The sequence below is a fragment of the Hydractinia symbiolongicarpus genome, chromosome 7 (genome assembly GCF_029227915.1).
Source record: "Hydractinia symbiolongicarpus strain clone_291-10 chromosome 7, HSymV2.1, whole genome shotgun sequence".
Taxonomy (NCBI): domain Eukaryota; kingdom Metazoa; phylum Cnidaria; class Hydrozoa; order Anthoathecata; family Hydractiniidae; genus Hydractinia; species Hydractinia symbiolongicarpus.
The window spans coordinates 11,666,826-11,685,082 of NC_079881.1; positions in this window are offsets into that span (position 1 = coordinate 11,666,826).

Consider the following 18,257-nt stretch of genomic DNA (forward strand, 5'->3'; position numbering starts at 1 on the left):
GTTTAACTCCTTGGTAGGAAGCAAGGCGAGAACCTTGGACTTTTTACCATCAAGCAGGCAATCGTTTTCATCCAATTGGGGACAAACGAGACTCAATCTTTGATGAATATCGGTCTTATATAATGCATTATAGTCGCCTTTCATATAATACTCATTACTAGGGTCGTAGGGTAGGCTTAGGAGCTCCTGCAATGGTCGATGAATCACCACCGAGTACCCCTCAGTGACATGGAGCCTACAGTAGCCATTTTTCAATACAAAATGCCTGATCTTGTCCTCTGTCTGGCTGCTGACAGTAGCCGCAATATCCTCGATCCTATACAAACCATCACAATAGAGATGTGAGTCACCCTCTGATTAAGCCCTACTTTCCTGATCGTAATATCATTGTCACTGTATAGGTTCAACCACCAAGGTCTAATGCTGATTGATTTCAGAGCAATACGAGTGTCCTGTCCAAGGTAGTCTTCAAATATGGTAGGTTTATCTATGTTGGTGATATAGAGTTGTTTCATTTCCTTTTGTTTTAAGAAATGAACTTCTTTCAATATAATCACTCGGCAAAGTACAAAAGTAACAGGGGAGAATGGTTACAAATTTGGAGCACCAGGATCTGTACGTGAGTACAGACTCCCATATTTCTGTGGTATTCCCTGAGTTCACGAAGTACGCTATCAACAGCATACCTTGATGACCCTGTCAATGTGAATTGGAAAGGGCAAGCGTTGGATTACTGGAATATTCAGGTGATCTCCGCCACCCATTGCGCAACCACAGCTCTGGGCATATGTGCCAAGCACATAACGGGTTCTGTACCCCTCATCAACAGCATTTTTAAATTCCACGTGTACTATCATATGCTTCATATTCTGGCACGGATGAAGGTCCACATCCCTTACGATGATCGCTTCTCACAGTACAAAAACCCATACTCGAGCTCTGGATATGCACAGGTATGCCGCGAGTACAGTGCAGATCCCAATGCCCTGTACAAGTTTAAAGCTGTCATGTCGTCATTGACGAATGGTAGATGGTGGCGAAAAGTTGACGGTGGTTGGGCCAAATTTATCATGTCCACAACCCAAGGCCTTACATCGGAGGGTCTGACCAAGCTGAGTGAGAGTATCAGGGTTTACTTGGTCTTGATACTAGGATCACAAGCAGGGGCCAAGTCATCCCTAATTGGGACCCGTGCCGATAGTTATACAGCAAGGCAAATTCTAGTACAGAAATTTGAGGCTATGGTAGAACGTCAGGAGAACGTAAGTCGGGATATTACGGAGTTCCAAAAGGTACTGCAATATGCCCGGACTCCAGTGAACTTTGCTGTTATGCATCACGTGTACATGTTACCCTCCGATATGAACTTGCGTATAGGCAAAATTGTCGGCTACAATAATAATATTCTGATCGCACCGGCCAACGCAATGATCGGTATCAGGCTTGACCTAAATAACAGGCCTCTCGTGAGGCATGCGTCTGCTACACCCCTCAAGCATACTCCTGATCATACTATACGTCCAGGGCATACCATACCCCCCAAGTATATAACACCTATTAACCTCCTATACATACTCCTGATCATACCATACAGGCCATACCATCTATACCTACCGGGCCCGCAACATCGTCTCCCATACCCGAACAACTCCAACAAAACCAACACGAGGATACCAAGACTAGTTATAACAGGAGTCGGGATCCTCCTGGCATATATATGGTTGCGAAAAAAATAGGGCTTATTTAACGCATAGCACGACAAATCCAACGGCGGCAGCGACTGCCATATACAGATGCTTAGCCGCATATTTAACGATAGTTGACACCACTCTCAGAAGGAACGAGACCACTGTACCTATAATACCCGGCAATGCAGCACCTGTACTAACCCTTTTTCACCATCCGCTGTGGCACTTCTTCCTACAGCACCCCCGGCGCTTCCCCGTGTAACAGAGAGTACGATGGTGGAAATTAATGGACCTACAGCAGAGACCACACTTGCAATGGTAAGGCCTTGCTCCTTGAATAATATCTTCAATTTTTCAAGCAATGACGTGTCATCCTCAGAGATCTCTAACAGCGTGTCCTTAATATGTCTCAATTGGCTATAAATATCACGGTTAAGCTCCTTCACTTTCTTCTGCAAAACAACCCTTTCATCCTTCATCTTTTTAATACCACTCTCAACCTTTTCAATGGCTTCCTTAGCGCATTCATGTAACTGACCATCGGCATCTACCTGGTTATTGATCCTTTTCATACTATCCTCCGAATTTCTAATATTTCCTCCCCATTAGCAATGGCATCAACCTCCATTGCGAGCTTCCGGACCACTTCCATCTTGTTGGGCGTAGAGCGATAGTCGGTAAAGACCATATCTCGAATATATTGAACCTGTAAGACTATTATTTTTTAATGTACTTAATGCTAGGAACCTGGTCCCATTCCCCTTAGTAAGCCTTATATTTTTAAAAAAAACTGCCCATCCTCAAACTCGAAATACAATTGGTCACGTTTATATCTACCCGGGTTTCATCCAGAGGTCCCATATTCCAATTATTATTATGTATATAGAAATCACTTACCTCTTTTTGTAGTACAGATTTCGTCATTCTATCACGTGAACCTTCCTATTGTTGTTGCTGCCCCGATGTTGATGGAAGTTGCTGTGTTCCAGTAAGCTGTGTTGATTGCCGGGTATCCTTTTTTTCTTCTTTATCATCCTCATCATGCTTACCAATATCCTCCTCCGGTGTGAATACTGGATTATCAGCTATCCTTTATTTACATCCCATATAATAAATATATAATAAACGCATATGGTACATTGATGGACCCTTACGCAGAAAGTAAACAACTTCTGGGGATGAAAGGACGCCGGCAAAGAGTACAGATTTCACATACCCCATCAACCATCGACCAGAAGGAAGATTTGTACATTGACATTCCCAACATGCCGCAAAATGATGTCATTATCCCGGGTAGCTTCAAGCTTCTATTTGATTTGGCAATATAGGGAAGTCTGGTGAGCATTACTCTAAATAACAGAGAGGTTCAAAATATCTCTGATTACAATATCCTGGCATTGTATAGGGATCTCTGGCTATCCAAGTTTGAGCGCAAGAATAACCTTAATCGTAATAACGGGACAATCAGAACCCTGCAGGTGGAGGCAACTGGTCATGTGGCAACGGATGAAGAGAAAGCCATCGTTAAAGCGTATAGTAACACCTTCTGCATACCTATTGGAAAGATGTTTGAGCTGACGAGAGATTTACCATTATATCCAGCAGGCCTGTACGACCGGTTGCAATTTATCATCAATTTCGCGCCTTACGGTGACGTCATCAAAGATGTAGGGACGGGCTCCGGGTCAACGGCGAAGCCGGCCGATGCCACATATAAGATTAGTAATATGAGATTGGAGTTTGACAAAATAACAAACGAATGCCTGGCAAGTGCAATGACGTCCCGATATTCGAGAATTGTCCTGCCCTATGAAAGGGTGCTTAGAACGAAGGTGTTTACTATAAAAAAAGCTGATACCAATTACAACCTCCAGTTTGATAGTCCTTGCAGGTCGTTCAAAGGTCTACTGTTACTGTTTATAGACCCGGGAAAAGTGAAGCCTTATGCCGGTGTTAGCGAAACGTTTTACAACCCCAAAATCGAGAAGATTAGGGTCACACTGCGTGAAACATGCCTGAATACGGGAAAACGGAATTTGGTATTATTATAAGAATACGGGTGGATAACAAATATATGCGGAATATTTGCTATGCGGAAAATGTATTACACAGGATCCGTGTATATTTCCGTATTCGCCAGAATTAAAATTGTTCAGTGAAATACGGAACCCGTATGTGGTACAGCGTATCGTTCCGTATGCACGGGATTGTGGGCTAAAATTTCATGGCGCTGGGTATTCTGGAAGTATACCCCAATTTTATTTTAAAAGCGGGCTCAGGGTTTACATTTTTGCTCTGTAAAAATTGACTCAATAAAACTACTTTGAATGAAACAAAGCAAAAACTTTAATTAAGTTTCTAAATTACATATACATAAATATGTTACAAATCGAACTCAAATTCCGCCGTAGCAGACATCAACCGCGCCAGTAATGAAGCCGAATGTTAAAAATAGGCCTTAACAAAGTCGTTCATGTTCCGTGCCAAGCTCACAAACGTATGCTCGCAATGTGACGGTAACAAATAACTTACTACAGGGTTTACAAGATGGTGAATGCTCAGAATCTAAAAGAGTGCAGAGAAGTATGTATATAATAATTAATTTGCAGGTTTATTAATAACAGTGTCAAAATTTTATGGATTTGTCAGACAATTAATAAATATTTACACTTGCACCAACTCCCGATATGTTTCTAAAAATCCAGTAGCAATTACATTTTAAAATAATTGAATTGTGCACTTTTTTCAGGAGCAGTGAATCGATATTTTGAAAGCCAAAAAAGAAAGGACAAATTACTTCTAAAAAGTGAAGAAGAACAAGGGATGGTAAAAAGAAATAGACGCATGATAACATCCAGGCATAGAGTGAGTATTCTAATACAATGTTAACAGTTCTCCATCTCTATTATGAAGCCGTTATTGCATACTTTAAGGGAAGAAGGCGTTTGCAGAAAAAAATTGTTCTGTTTTTGCTGGTGAAGCTGAACCACACAAGTTTAATGCATTTCTGTTTGAAAGCATGATCACCATCTTTTATATTAACAATACTTGTTTTCTAGTTGTTTGCAATGCGAGAAAGAGTTAAAAAGATGGATGATGATCTGGAACAGTGGCAAAGGCTCAATGTTTGGCCAACGTCAGATGAGGAGGAAGACGAGAATGGGCAGAAGATTTTTGGAAGTCTTCCGTGGCGTAATGAATTGTCCACAGATTTAATCCGAAGATGCGATACAGCACTTGGTGCTGTTAGGCGTTATGGAGAGCCCTCAGAAAGGAAACCTAATATGCATTGTTTGGAATTTGTCAATCAGAATATTCTAACAATGATGAAAACATACAGCCAAACGCTTGATTTATTGGTGACAATGAAAATTTGGCTGCATATATATATTTTATCTTTTTTTAAATGTACATATGCATTATTATATATACTTTTATTTCTTTTGTTTTTTACATTTGAAGTAAAAAAAGACAGTAATTCTTTGAAATATATAAGTGTGTAGGTGTTTTCCACTAAAATTAACATAAGTTATATGCGCGTTTGAGATTTTTTTTATTTTAAGATGATTCTTGGTGTTACAAATTGACATGTATAATAAACATACAAAATATCCAACCTTTTTATGGCTAAATTGAAAAAAAATCATTTTGTGCACATAACAATTTTTTTTTTTTTTGCTATAGTGCAAAACATTTTTTGATATGTTACATATTTTTTAAGCAGGATAGTAAGTATCTTATAAAGTTACTTCTCCTGTGATAAGTCACCAAGTAGACTGTGGATAGTGTCATTTTAGTTATACATTTTTAACAGGTTTTATAATATTTGTTAGGTGTAATCTTCAGTTTTTTTCTCCGTAGTTTGAGAATAGTCTTGTGTAGTACAGTTCTTACTTGCTTTAATGAGTCCTAATCAGATTAGATCTGTCGGCTTTTTCTATTAAGTTCTTAGATTATTTTGTTTTTTAAAAAATAATTGATATTGTTAATATTTGATATTTTTAACTGGGAGAAAAAGGATTGTACATAATGGATGTAAATAAAAAAGTTATTATTATATGATTGTTATTACATCCTTAACCCATGCACATACAACAGAGCCCTAACAAGATAGGATGTTTTCCAGTATATACGGAAATACTGATTTTTAAGGCTTGTTCTTGCTGTTCTAAATTATCATAAAGACGAAAAAACTGGAGTCGAGGTTGGCATATAATAAGTAATACGGGATTTAATATTGTCGTATTAACAAGAATACGGCATTTATTATCCCGCATTAGTGAGAATACGGGTTCTTATTTTGTCGTATAAGTAAGAATACGGATTTTTATTTGCAATATAAGTAAGAATATGTAATTTACTATCCCGTATTTGTTAGAATGGGTGTAGCCAGTTAACTTCCGTATTCGTTAGGATATGATCGTTTACACATCTGCGTGAATACGGGAAAATAGTTACCTCCGTATTTTCAGTGTCCCAATATGGGATAATACATAACTTGAATACTGATTTAATACGGGATTAAAAAATGCCGTATCGTTCCGTATTTTGTGTTAGCTAATAAGGAATAATACGGAGATAAAAACATACGTATTCAAACCCGTTTCACGCAGTGTCACTGTCGAGGGTGAACCCAAAGAATTGTATAGTCATGCCATGCTTCCCAAGGGTCATCTGGAACAGATCGTCAATATCTTTGGCAGACGCGGGAACTCCAATGTGACCATCAGATAGTTTTTTAATGAAAGGTATGCCTTGTTTGTAGACTTCCGTAGCTCACCTGATGACGTGCTACATGGTAGTGGTAAACCACTACAGCGAGCAAGTGATGGCATCACCTTACATATCACCAAAGAAGCCGACGGAATTGGTAAGTTCAAATGTTGGATGCGTATACAACCTGATGGATGCGCAAATTAATATTTTGGATGGTAGATTGGAGCGTGTTGAATATTAAATAAATGGCCACAATAGCGGTGATCGTGGCGGGGGCTGCTATAAACGCCCTTGCATTCACCGTGACAAATTTTCTATTTTCAAAGCTCTCGGGACACAGTGAGGCGGAGAGGAAAAGACATGACCTTGCGGTTGAAAAGCTCAATTATGCCCAGGCTAAATGGATCAGGGATAGACAAAAAAACTCGACTGGTTCGGCGAAGAACGGGAGAAATAAATAAAGGCGGGTAAGAGATTGAGAGAACTGTACAACGACATGTATCAATTCTACATCAACTCGGACAAAAAAGCCCCTCAATTGAAGGACTTTTATACCCTTCCAAACCCCAACAGGACGGGGAACTCACATTCGTTCTCTGCTCATTATCCCTACTAGGCTTTGTAGCTTACAAATTTTTGTAACAACGTGCGTTTTTTGACATATAATAAACATGTCAAAAGCACCACATATCGCTACAAAGGAGGAAGCAGAAAAGCTAAGCAATATCTACTACATTCCGGAGAATCTGTGGGTCGGGTGGTCTCTCCAAAAAGAAGGCATATCGAAGGTCCTAAAAAGATCGATTATCCGCATTTCACCATTACAACACGCAATGAAATGCATCAGTTTGATCTGCTATATATACCTCACGATCGGTTGCATGCCAATATGTACAAGTATATTCTGACGGGGATCGACGTCGCTTCACGTTATAAGGTAGCGAGACCTCTAAGAACCAAAAAGGCTAGCGAAGTCGCCGACATGTTGAAGGACATATACAAGGCAGGACCCCTTAATTACCCCAAAACCTTTCAACGCGACAATGGCTCCGAGTTCAAATCCGGCGTCATGAAACTACTGGAAGGCAAGGATGTTGAGATCAAGAGGGCTACCACCAAGTACCGCCATACGTTCATGGCCTTCGTCGAATCGTACAACAAGGTCCTTGCAGAGAGACTCTTCAAGCCCCAGGATGCGCAGGAGTTGGTCTCTAACGAGACTAATAGCACTTGGGATAAGCATCTGTATACCATCTTCAAACTCTTAATAATACCAAGACTACTATGATTGGCATGAAGCCTAACAAGGTGATCAAGCTGGATGAGGTATCGCTCGCAAAAGGCGAGGAATATCCCGGGGAAAAGCCTCTACCTGAGTATGGTTTATACTTGTATCTGCTACAACCCGGGGAAGAGCACGGTGACTCTAAAAGACGCGCCACGGATGCTTTCTGGAGCAAAAAAATGTATAGGTAGTCGTCTTTTATACTACCTGAAAGATGGTCCCGAAAGAAGCTTTGTCTCGGAGGAGTTGATGTTGATACCTGAAGACGTTGAAGTGCCTCCAGAATATGTTAAAGAGTGGTAGGCACCCTCACTCACGCATGTACGGCATTCGGATCATCGCATTCCAGTTTCCTTACAGTCATCTCAGGGTATATTGCCCTTGAGGTGTTTATTCTTGTGCTGAGTTGCTTAGGCCGGCATCGGATCAAATTGTGTTTATGTATGCCTTTTTTCCATGCTCGTGAGGATCGTTTTTATCAACCACACATAGCACGGTATCATATCGGTGCGAAACATTCCTTTCTTTAACTCTCGCATTTTCCTTGGCCTTTACCTCAAGTTCGTCCTCGAGTACCATGAGCTGGCTATCCCTGCCATCTAGATCATCCTCGAGTATAGCGACAGCAATATCTCTGTCCTAGAGGGCTTGGCGCTGCTTCTCATGTTCATCTTGCAGCTTTTTCACACCTGCACGGGCTAGCTATTTGATTAGCCTCACAGACTTAGGCTTTCGGGAACGACGGATGATTTCCAATGCTTGATCCAATGTGACAAATACATCATGTGGATTTTTTCCTCTTCTAAAGGAGACGGTGGCGCGGCCCCCCTTCACAATCTCCTGCCTTGTTTTGGTTTCCCCGGACAAATATTGAAAATTAGACTTGATATTGGCAATACTCAGAAAACGGCCAATTTCGGCACGTTTGAACATAGGTTGATTTTGATTGTTGGTTAGGGTTTCGATGGTCTCCGCGTTGAACATAACTTGCGTTGGCATCTTACTAATATATCAACGTAGGCCAGAGGTTTTCGCTGTCCTCCATCCAAAATTTTCCACGTTCTAGGATGTTCAAGCCTTACGTATAGACACGCATGTTGAGATTTTTTCAGCTCAGCCTTTATATCATCCCAATCGGGGACCAAATTGGTCTCTTCATCTGTCATCTTCTCATGTGGGTACCATAAAAACAGGGCTTTTTTCCGTTTTTTCAGATTCTTGGGCAAGGCAGTATATGACTGCATTAAGAGCCATAAACTATGCTTTCTGTGCCTACCACTGATAGCTAATTCAAGCAAGGGTTGCCTTTTTTATCAAGGCTCTCGTCAGATATCATATTATCAACCACGAAAAGACTCTCCTCCCCTACCATAAAGAGTCAATATTTCTCTTATCATGCTTACTTGTCATTTATTGAGTATCATTTTTTAGCAAAAATTTATTGCATGCTGGGGATAGGCTGGGTTTTACCCTGTTTGTCATGCCGGGGCTCCGGATTCTTTGCGCACGTTCTTCTGCAAGTTGGCCTTGTTCTTCCTATTCTATTCGGCAAGTCTTTTGCCAGCTGCTACACGACCCTCATTCTTCGGTGGTTTTGTTGTTATAACCCTTTCTTCTTGTTTATGATCTTCTTTACTCATTTTTATTTATAAAACCGTCTCCTCCGTCGTATCCGCCTCCTTCTCCGCATTCTCTTTCTTTTTTCCCATATGTCGGGCTGTATGGCCCGCCACAAGTAGTGGGGCTAAACACCTCCCAATAGTACAGTATACAAGGATCCCAAGGTCTGTCATGCTATCCCAGATTATAGGATCTTCCTCGATATCTCTCCTTAGCTCCTCAACGGAGTCGATATCCACAAAATTACCGATCATGCTAGCATAGAGGCTGATAACATGGGTAGACAGGGCTTTTGCCGTCTTCTCCCCTTTTTCCTGTAATTCGCGTTGTACATACTCTGCATGTACCTTAACGATTGCCTCCTCTGGAGCCTTGTCAACAAACCCCTCGTTACACTTCTTTGGCAAAAGGTGACCCTTGCCTTTACGAAGAGCCTCCTTTAAAATTTGACATTTATCGATAGATTTGTGCAATATTATCTGACATCTTTATTATACGGCAATATCGAAAGAAGCAAAATGCGATCAGAGCATAGGGCAGGAGTATGGCTATATACATACATGCTTCCATTTTATTCCCTTGTGAATGCCAGGCGGTAACGACCTCTTGCAAGCGACGTAATTTGATCGAGTTGTACATGCCATTTGTCATCTGCCCTGTTTAGTGCCAACTTGTTCACCTCTTGCGTGTATACTATGGCCCTTGTTTTGGATCAATACCCGGATTTTTTATATGTCGACGCCCTCTTCGAGACATCTCCGTTAGTCGTCGAAGGTTATTGATTTTTTGGTGACACACCTCTTCACGCCTTTGGCTTTGCGATCACCGCCTTTTTTGTGACGCTCTTGTACGCATATAACTTGGCCCTGAGGGTGATGAATTCAGTCATTATTTTACCACCTAATTCGTCCTTCATGAGGCCTACCACCTTCTTGTTTTTCTCTATTGGGAGGGGCCTTCCATCATCAGGATTATACGCACATGTGTCAAAGCGTGCCTCAACATCGTCGGCTATATCTTCATAAAAGTCGTAGGTTCGTATATGGACATGACTTAGCATATCCAGGATGGCCTGGCCTATATATATATGGGCTTATTTATCTTGACCTCAGTCTACCTGCTACCACCATTGAAACTAGGCTTCATTACAAGTTTCATTGGTGACTAGCTGGATATTGCGGTGGTTTCTAATATTTTCCATGGTCTTGCCGAATACCAAGAGGTTCATCAGCTTATAGAAGTCCTTTTCGAACTCGTTCCTCGCGTTTGTTCTCAACGCCGTGTTGTGATTGATCTACTCCTTCAACCACGCCTTCTGGTTGAACGTAATGACCCTATGCACCTTATTGAGTTCAAGCCCATGCTTTATAGCCTCGTGAAGTGCCCTGATGTGTACCACATATTTATGCTCATCCCCCAAATTAGGTACCAATTTTTCAACCTTATGGAGTATCTTGCGTTCATGTAGGAACAGCAGCTTGTTATATTTGTCGTGCAATCTCTCTGGATAGTCAATATCAACCTCTAAGATATACCCATGCCTATTATCCTTTTCCTGATCCGCTTTTCAGTGAATGCCTTAACATTCGATATCCATTTGAAACCATCTGTTGGTAGGTCTTGACGCATGGCACAGCCGTAGAGATTGTTCGCATCCAGATATTGCAGGTAGGAGGATTCAGCCTCTTGATCGTACCGATCTCTCATGTTCTTATTGTTAGCCTTGGCATATCGGTGTACGGCCTGGGTTATACCTCCAAGCAGACGCCACGAAATGTCTCGAAGACGTCGGCCAATAGCAGGACGTCTATGGTCAGGTAGATGTCATGGTAGTCCCCAATGGCGACGTTATCACCTTTTGGGGTAATGACATCCCATACCTTTTTGCATAGGTATAATCCCTGTCGCTGATATCCTTCATATTCAGCTAGCTATAGAATGCCTTCTTGGGAGGTACTTCCAGCTCCTCGAATCGCCGCCATCCATCCATGTACTAGTAGGGGTACACGCCCTTTCTTAGCATCAGCCTGAAGACGTCATCTTTATCGATAAATTTGGCCATGGGTGGTACGTTTGCTTTTACCTGGTCCCTATAAAGCTGCTTTGTGGTATTTGAGTCGCAATTTTTGCACCAAAACTTTGCCATGTATTTGGCGTCTATGCTCTGGAATTCCAGGCATGTATCTGTACACTGTTGACATTTCATACCTGCGGCATTTGTACCAATGAGGTTGCTTGCCAATTTGTCTAACGAGGATGCCATAAATCGACAGCTATCGATGAACCTTATTTCGATTGTCCTGTACTTCTCACCATCACCATATCCAATGCCTCCAAGGTGTACCTTGATTTTCACGTTAAAACTGATATATTTTTCAGTATTTTCGGCAATGCACCCAATGTCCTGAGTGTCGTACTTTTCACCTAATCCTCGTATGAAAAGATGTGCATCATAACCCAAGAGATCGTGGAATATCACAGGAATGTGGCTGGGTATCTTGTATCTGAGGTTGCAGACTGCGTGCGTTGCCCTCTATACAGTCCTGCGTAGTGGGAGTCATCGTGGGCCTTACGGCTATACTGACAGTCATCAAACGGCTTCATGCAGATATGACATTTCGATGCCTCGTCATGTTCTCTTTTTAGGACCTCTGTTAGAGGCTGCTTCTGGTAGGCATTGTAAAGACGTTTCACCTCATCCTCCAGGTGATTCACGAACTTCCTCACCCCTGTATACTGTTAGGGGATCTGGTACATCCCCATAGGGAAAGGTACTATACGTGCACCAGCCAGATGGTACATGCTTGCTCAACGTTTTCGTCTTTGTGTCCCTGGCATCTTCTACCGGAGCAGAATCCCGAAATCTGCATATATTGCAAAGGGCACCCTGAATTGCTGTTGGACATCCCTATAGCCATTTTTCGGCCTCATTTGGCATTGTGACCTTGACTGCCTCGTGATCGATGCAGTACCTATAATGCTTGTCCCTTGATTCAGCCGTGGGAAAACCCTGTAGACATGAAAGGCAGAAGTGCATTGGCTTCCTATTCTTTGAAGTCTCCTTGCCCAGGAGCCTCGATAGACTTTTGACCGCCATATAGTCAGTCTTTTTATCATCGGTGATAAGCAATAGGGTCACCACCTTGGTACGTCCGTTGTGCACCGATCGACGTAGGATATTGATCTTCTTCCCATCTATATACAGAACATTCACCGCAATGTCGGGGTAATTCGCCTTGAATGTGTATATGGATTTGATACTTGTTGGGAACTCTATACCATCCCAATTATAAAGGTCTACATGATGCTTCAGCTTGCTTATTCTTTTTGGATCTTTTTCAATCTCCTCATGATATAATGATGCTATAATGGCCCATTTGAAACATTCCTCATCCTCATTTTTTGGGTTAATAATTGCATTTTTGGATGCTACCCATTTTGGTAGTTCAACATACGATGAACTTCTCGTTAACCGTAGAGTATGGAAGTCTACATCAAGAGATAGGATTTTAGATATTGTAAAGCCACTCCGGGGCAGTGCCGGATTTTCCACACCTGTTTTGATTTGGGCAAACATCCTATTCAGCACATCGTCCACGTCGCTACCCTGGAATACCGAGGCCATATTGCTATGAAAGACCTTCTTCACCTCAATGTACTCATCATTAGCCCCCTCTATATTTGAGGTCTTCTTCCACATAATCCATAGGGATAACTGTACCTTTGCCGACTCCATATCTTTCACCTGGTCCCCAACTAAAGTTTTCACGTTTGATTGCACCATCCCTATATACTCGTCATCGTCGGCCCCTCCCATGCCGTTAATTCAGAAACTTCGACAGGTCCTGTGGAGAGCACGTTTATGTTCCTTAGGTGTAAAATCTTGACCTGGCTGTTCATATAGATAGTATAGATAGCGTAGGCCTTGTGTTAGCTGTCCTGTTATAGAACCCCAATACCCCGCGTTTGAATGCTGCATAGGTACTCTTGACCCCTTCTTTTATAAGTTTTGAAACAGCGTCCACAAGCCAGTTGTACCATTCCCGCATCTTGGTCTCAATAATCGATCGATTTTTCGACAGCTCCTGTTTTCGAATACATCCATCTCGGATGGCGGCAATACCAACTTGTACCATTCCCAAATTTTACCCCCGATGGTTGGACGGGTCTTGGCCATCTCCTGTCTCTCGAAGACGTCCATATCCTCTGATGTTATAGGTCTGACCGGTTTCCATGATACATTCTCCAACGAGGCAACCAATTAAGCTATACGTAGTCTGTAATACCCTGTTAATCCACGGGTTTTTGCAATATCACGTAATTCTTTGACAGTGTATGAATTCATTCTCTCTTTATTATATAGAAATTTTGTTTTGTCAGAAGATTTCATTCTGCTCGACCTAGCGTGTCTTTACTGCGCATGTGTTGATTTTTTTTATGAATATCAGGGAATTGCGCTAAAAATTTTTTGGACCTGTTATTCTACTTTTGATGACGTCATTACTTATTGGGGACTTTACCCTGCTAGGCATGGCATGGTAAGGACTTTCCCCACTAAGTCTTGGATGATCGAGGATTTCTTTTGACGTCTTGTGGGCGTGCGCCTGCGCCTGCGCCAAAAGTAGCATTTCTCTATCTCTAGCAGGCCAAATACAATTCCTGACTTTTTTCTTGAACACATTTTTTATGACTTTTAAAGAGTTTAAAGAACGATAAAAATATGCGACATATGAACGAGGTATGTGTGATCACTATGTGCTAATGATAGTTATCATATTATCATATTATCGTATTCTTTGACAGAAACGCTTTGAAACTTAGCTACATAACATTCGAAAGCATTGTTCGAAAACTCAAAAGAAGACAGAAAAACATTCGAAGTTTCAAAATAAAAACATTATGATAAAGCGCAGCGCACTAATATCGAGGGATATACTCTGTCTATTATTTCCAGGAGGGGCCATGGTTTAGATGGAGAGTCCTAGAGTATTTAATGCTCGTTTTGAGCTACGCAGACCCAATTAGGGCCCGCGCTCTACTAGACAATTCCCGGCAACATCCAACGGCCCACACATGGAGCCATCTCCCCAATTTCCCTTACATGACTTGGGTTAACCCTGGGCTATGGTAACATTCACTCACCCATGTTGAATTGCCGTCAAGAGGAATCGAACCCCGGTCTCCCGCACAGAGTACGAGAGCTATAACCACTAATCTACGGCACCACAAATCGGAAGTATAGTGTATATATCTTACGCCTAGCCAATCATATTCGAGATATTTTTTGTGTTAATGATAATACGCCTTCTTTCCCCCTTAAATACCCTCTACACTGCACATGCAAAGCAATGCTCTTCTTTCTACTGTCATCATAGTCGTCAGGGTCTACTTCGCAGAGCCGTTATCACATGGAGAGACCTATATTTCTAACCCCACAAAGTTTATCATAAAAGAAAAATGCCTGGGAACGAGATTGATAAATCGTCTTTCCAGTTATCTTTGGAAAGGAAAAAAGATGTTAGCTTAAATGCGAATCTGCAATTAGTACCATGACAACAAATATATCACAAAACGTTGCAATATAAAATAATTTGACGTCAAATCAAAAACAAACATATATACACCATGACAATATTTTATGGCATCATTATTCGTGCGTAGCAGTTTTACACGGTCAAGATGAGACTTCCAAGACCAAAACTGTTTAGAAAACGTAAAATAAAGAAAGAGAGGACAGGATTGTTCTCATTATGGCAAAGTTTTTTTGCACTTTTAACATGTTGTACCAGCAGTAATGCAAATAAACAACAGAAGAGACGGAGACGCAACAAAGTTGATGTTGTCGTGTGTCCTTCAGAATCATCAATGAAAGAAATTAAAGTAACTGCAGATCAAACAAGTAAATTGGCCAAAGAAACCAAGCAAGCAACTGTACCTTTAGACTCTGAGAAGAAAAAGAAGAAAAAAAATCGCAGAGTTAGGAGGAGGAGCATGTCTGAAGAAAAGGTCGAGGTTGAACCAGGTGTGAATGTAGTGGAATTTGACAAGGTTGTTAGTCAAAAGGAAGTATCAGTTGATAAAGTTGTGGTAGAAGATCGAGGACGTGAAAGTGAAGATCAAGGATGTAAAAGTGAAGATCGAGAATTTAAAAGTAAAGTAAAGATTGACAAAGACAACTCAGTTGAGAGCTCTACTGGTAGTGCTACATGGTTAGCTCCGGAGAGGCCCACTGATACAAAAATGGAAATTGAAACACATAAAGCTGATAGCAAGGCAACGTCAGGAAACAATCACGTTGGGACAGAAGGTAACCAAGTGAGTGCCGTCACAGAGAAAAAGATCAATGTCATAGCGGAAGACGTAAAGGATAATACATGCTCCATTAACGACGATAATAAAGTTATTGATAATGCGGTTGGAACCGAGACAGAAATTATAAATCACAATGGTAATGACAAGGAGAAAATCGAAGGAAAAGAAATCAATAGTGAAATTGCAATGGAATTGAGCTGTGCTGAAGTATCTGAAAACAAAGTGTTGGACACTGATCAGAAGATGCTAACTAAGAAGAAGGATGACCAACAAAAGATGACGGCTGCAATTAACAAGGAAAATGGTAACAAAGATTCTGTTCTGATTGAGAAATGTTCCATCAATTTGCAATCGGTTGAGGTTTTCAATGAAACTGTCTCGTTGAAGGAGAACAATCTTGTAACAGATTTTGTGCAAGATGTTTTGTCCCGAGCGATGGTGGACTTGCAAATGGAAGATGGTCGCGATAAGGACATGGTGTGTCAACAAAAATCAACTGGACGCTTTGATGGAGCAGTCCCACATGTTGCCGAATCGATGAATCTGAACACGGATGCTGTAGTTGGAACTGAGAGAAGTTCTGTTATTTCGCAATCGATTAAACATTTGAACGAGACTGACTTGAATAAAGAAAATAATCTAATCACAGGTTTCGTGCAAGGTGTCTTGTCCCAAGCAGCTCTTCAGTTGCAGATGGAGTATGCGCTTGATCAAGATGCTGCTTGCAAAAGCGAGTCTGTCGAAAGTTTCGAGGGAGGAATACCACAAAACTTAGGATCAATGAATCTGAATAAGAATCATGATTTTGCTAAAACCAACCTGCCAACGAAAAAGGATTACATATGCCTTGCGTCGAAATCATTATGCATGGATGAAGTTGCAGATATTATACCGGTAACGAAAAAGCCATTGAGAAAAGTAGGTGTAAGTATATTGCGTTTTATCTTCAAACCCAATCTTTTACAAATAATGACCGAACATTTCTTAATAAATAATAAAATGGTTGTTGATTCATAGGTGTGTAAAGATGAAAAACGTTCAGGTATCCGACAGAAATCACCGATACGTCGTCAACCAAAGCCGCCACATCGCTATTTTCGTTTAAACGACACATACGAATCTCTCATTATGTCGGTTAAAACAGAAGAAGATTTTAAGGCGGATAAAGTGCTTTACACTATCCACGAGGATGAAGAGCTTGAATGTGATGAAACAACTTCAGTATCATCCTGCGACAAACCAGAAGCAGACGACAGTGGTGTCATTATTAATCGTGAATGGAGTTTGACAGTATGCAGAAGTGATGTTTTGTGTGTAATCCCCGAGATAAACGAAGAGGAAATTGAAGAAGAAACGACAGTCGTGAATTTTATTTTGGATGAGGTAACTGATGAAAACCTGCTCGCAGTGTTAAGAATGCAAAGGCAAAAATATATTGAAGGAAGATTTCCAACTGTTGCGATTATGGATGTGATTGTAGAAGAAGAAGAAATAGAAGATGACGATGATGCTGATGCTGATGTTGGTGAGAATGGGGAGATGGATAGTGATGATGAAAATGAGGAGAAAGACAACGAGGACAGCAGAGAAGGTGGCGCAGTATTGGATAAAAGTGATGAGAAAAAGGGTGATATGGAGGAGGATGGAGAGGATGAAGTAACGAATGACAGTAAAGAGCAAATAAAAGTCGATCAAGTTGTCGTGTCTCCACACGATGACATGGTGATAGAGGAGAACGTGATGGGGGAGAGTGTGATTAAGGAGAGCGCTATGGAAGAAAGTGTGATTGATGAGGTCGTGATGAAGAAGAGTGTAACTGAGGAGGGAGTGATGGAGGGGAAGGTAATGGAAGGGAGCGCGAATGAGGAGAGTGTGGTTGAGGAGAGTGCAATTGGCACGCCTCCTCAATCTTTTTAAGCACTACCGCAACCGTATCCGTGTGTTTTTGAGAATTTTTCTGTCGTTTCTTCAAGACAAGCAAACAGCCAGACTTATGCAATGCAACAACAAAATTAAAGTTTACCAAGAAAAGATAGAGACTGCTTTTAGGAAGAAATATGTAATGTACAGAAAAACATATACGAAGAGCTGACCCGGTTAATGAAATATAACATTAGCAAAATGAAAGTTTACCAGGAAAAGATAGAGACTGCTTTTAGAAAGAAATGTGTAATGTACAGAAACACGTATACGAAAAGAAGACCCGGTTAATGAAATATAACATTAGCAAAATGGAAGTTTACCAAGAAAAGATAGAGACTGCTTTTAGAAAGTAAAACATCACAATTATATTATGTAACTTAAAACAACGGATGCGGTTTGTGATTTATTCATGTTTTTGTTTTGTCTTTTACATACACATAGTCTTTAAGCTTCCCTCTTGCGAAAAAATAATTGTCCGCGTATTAAGGACCTTTGAAATTTGTCTGGGAATCTTTATATATTTTTTAATAAGCTTTATTGATGTTTACTATATATGCGAAATTATGACATCAGCAACTACCTCTAAAACGCGGAAATCTCAAATTTTGGTCCCTACAACGAATTGCGGAACCTAGATGTTTGAATTTGTAAACGTTCGTAGAGGACTAGCACTTTTTTGGTAGATTTGGAACCTTAAAATAAACTTTGTGGAG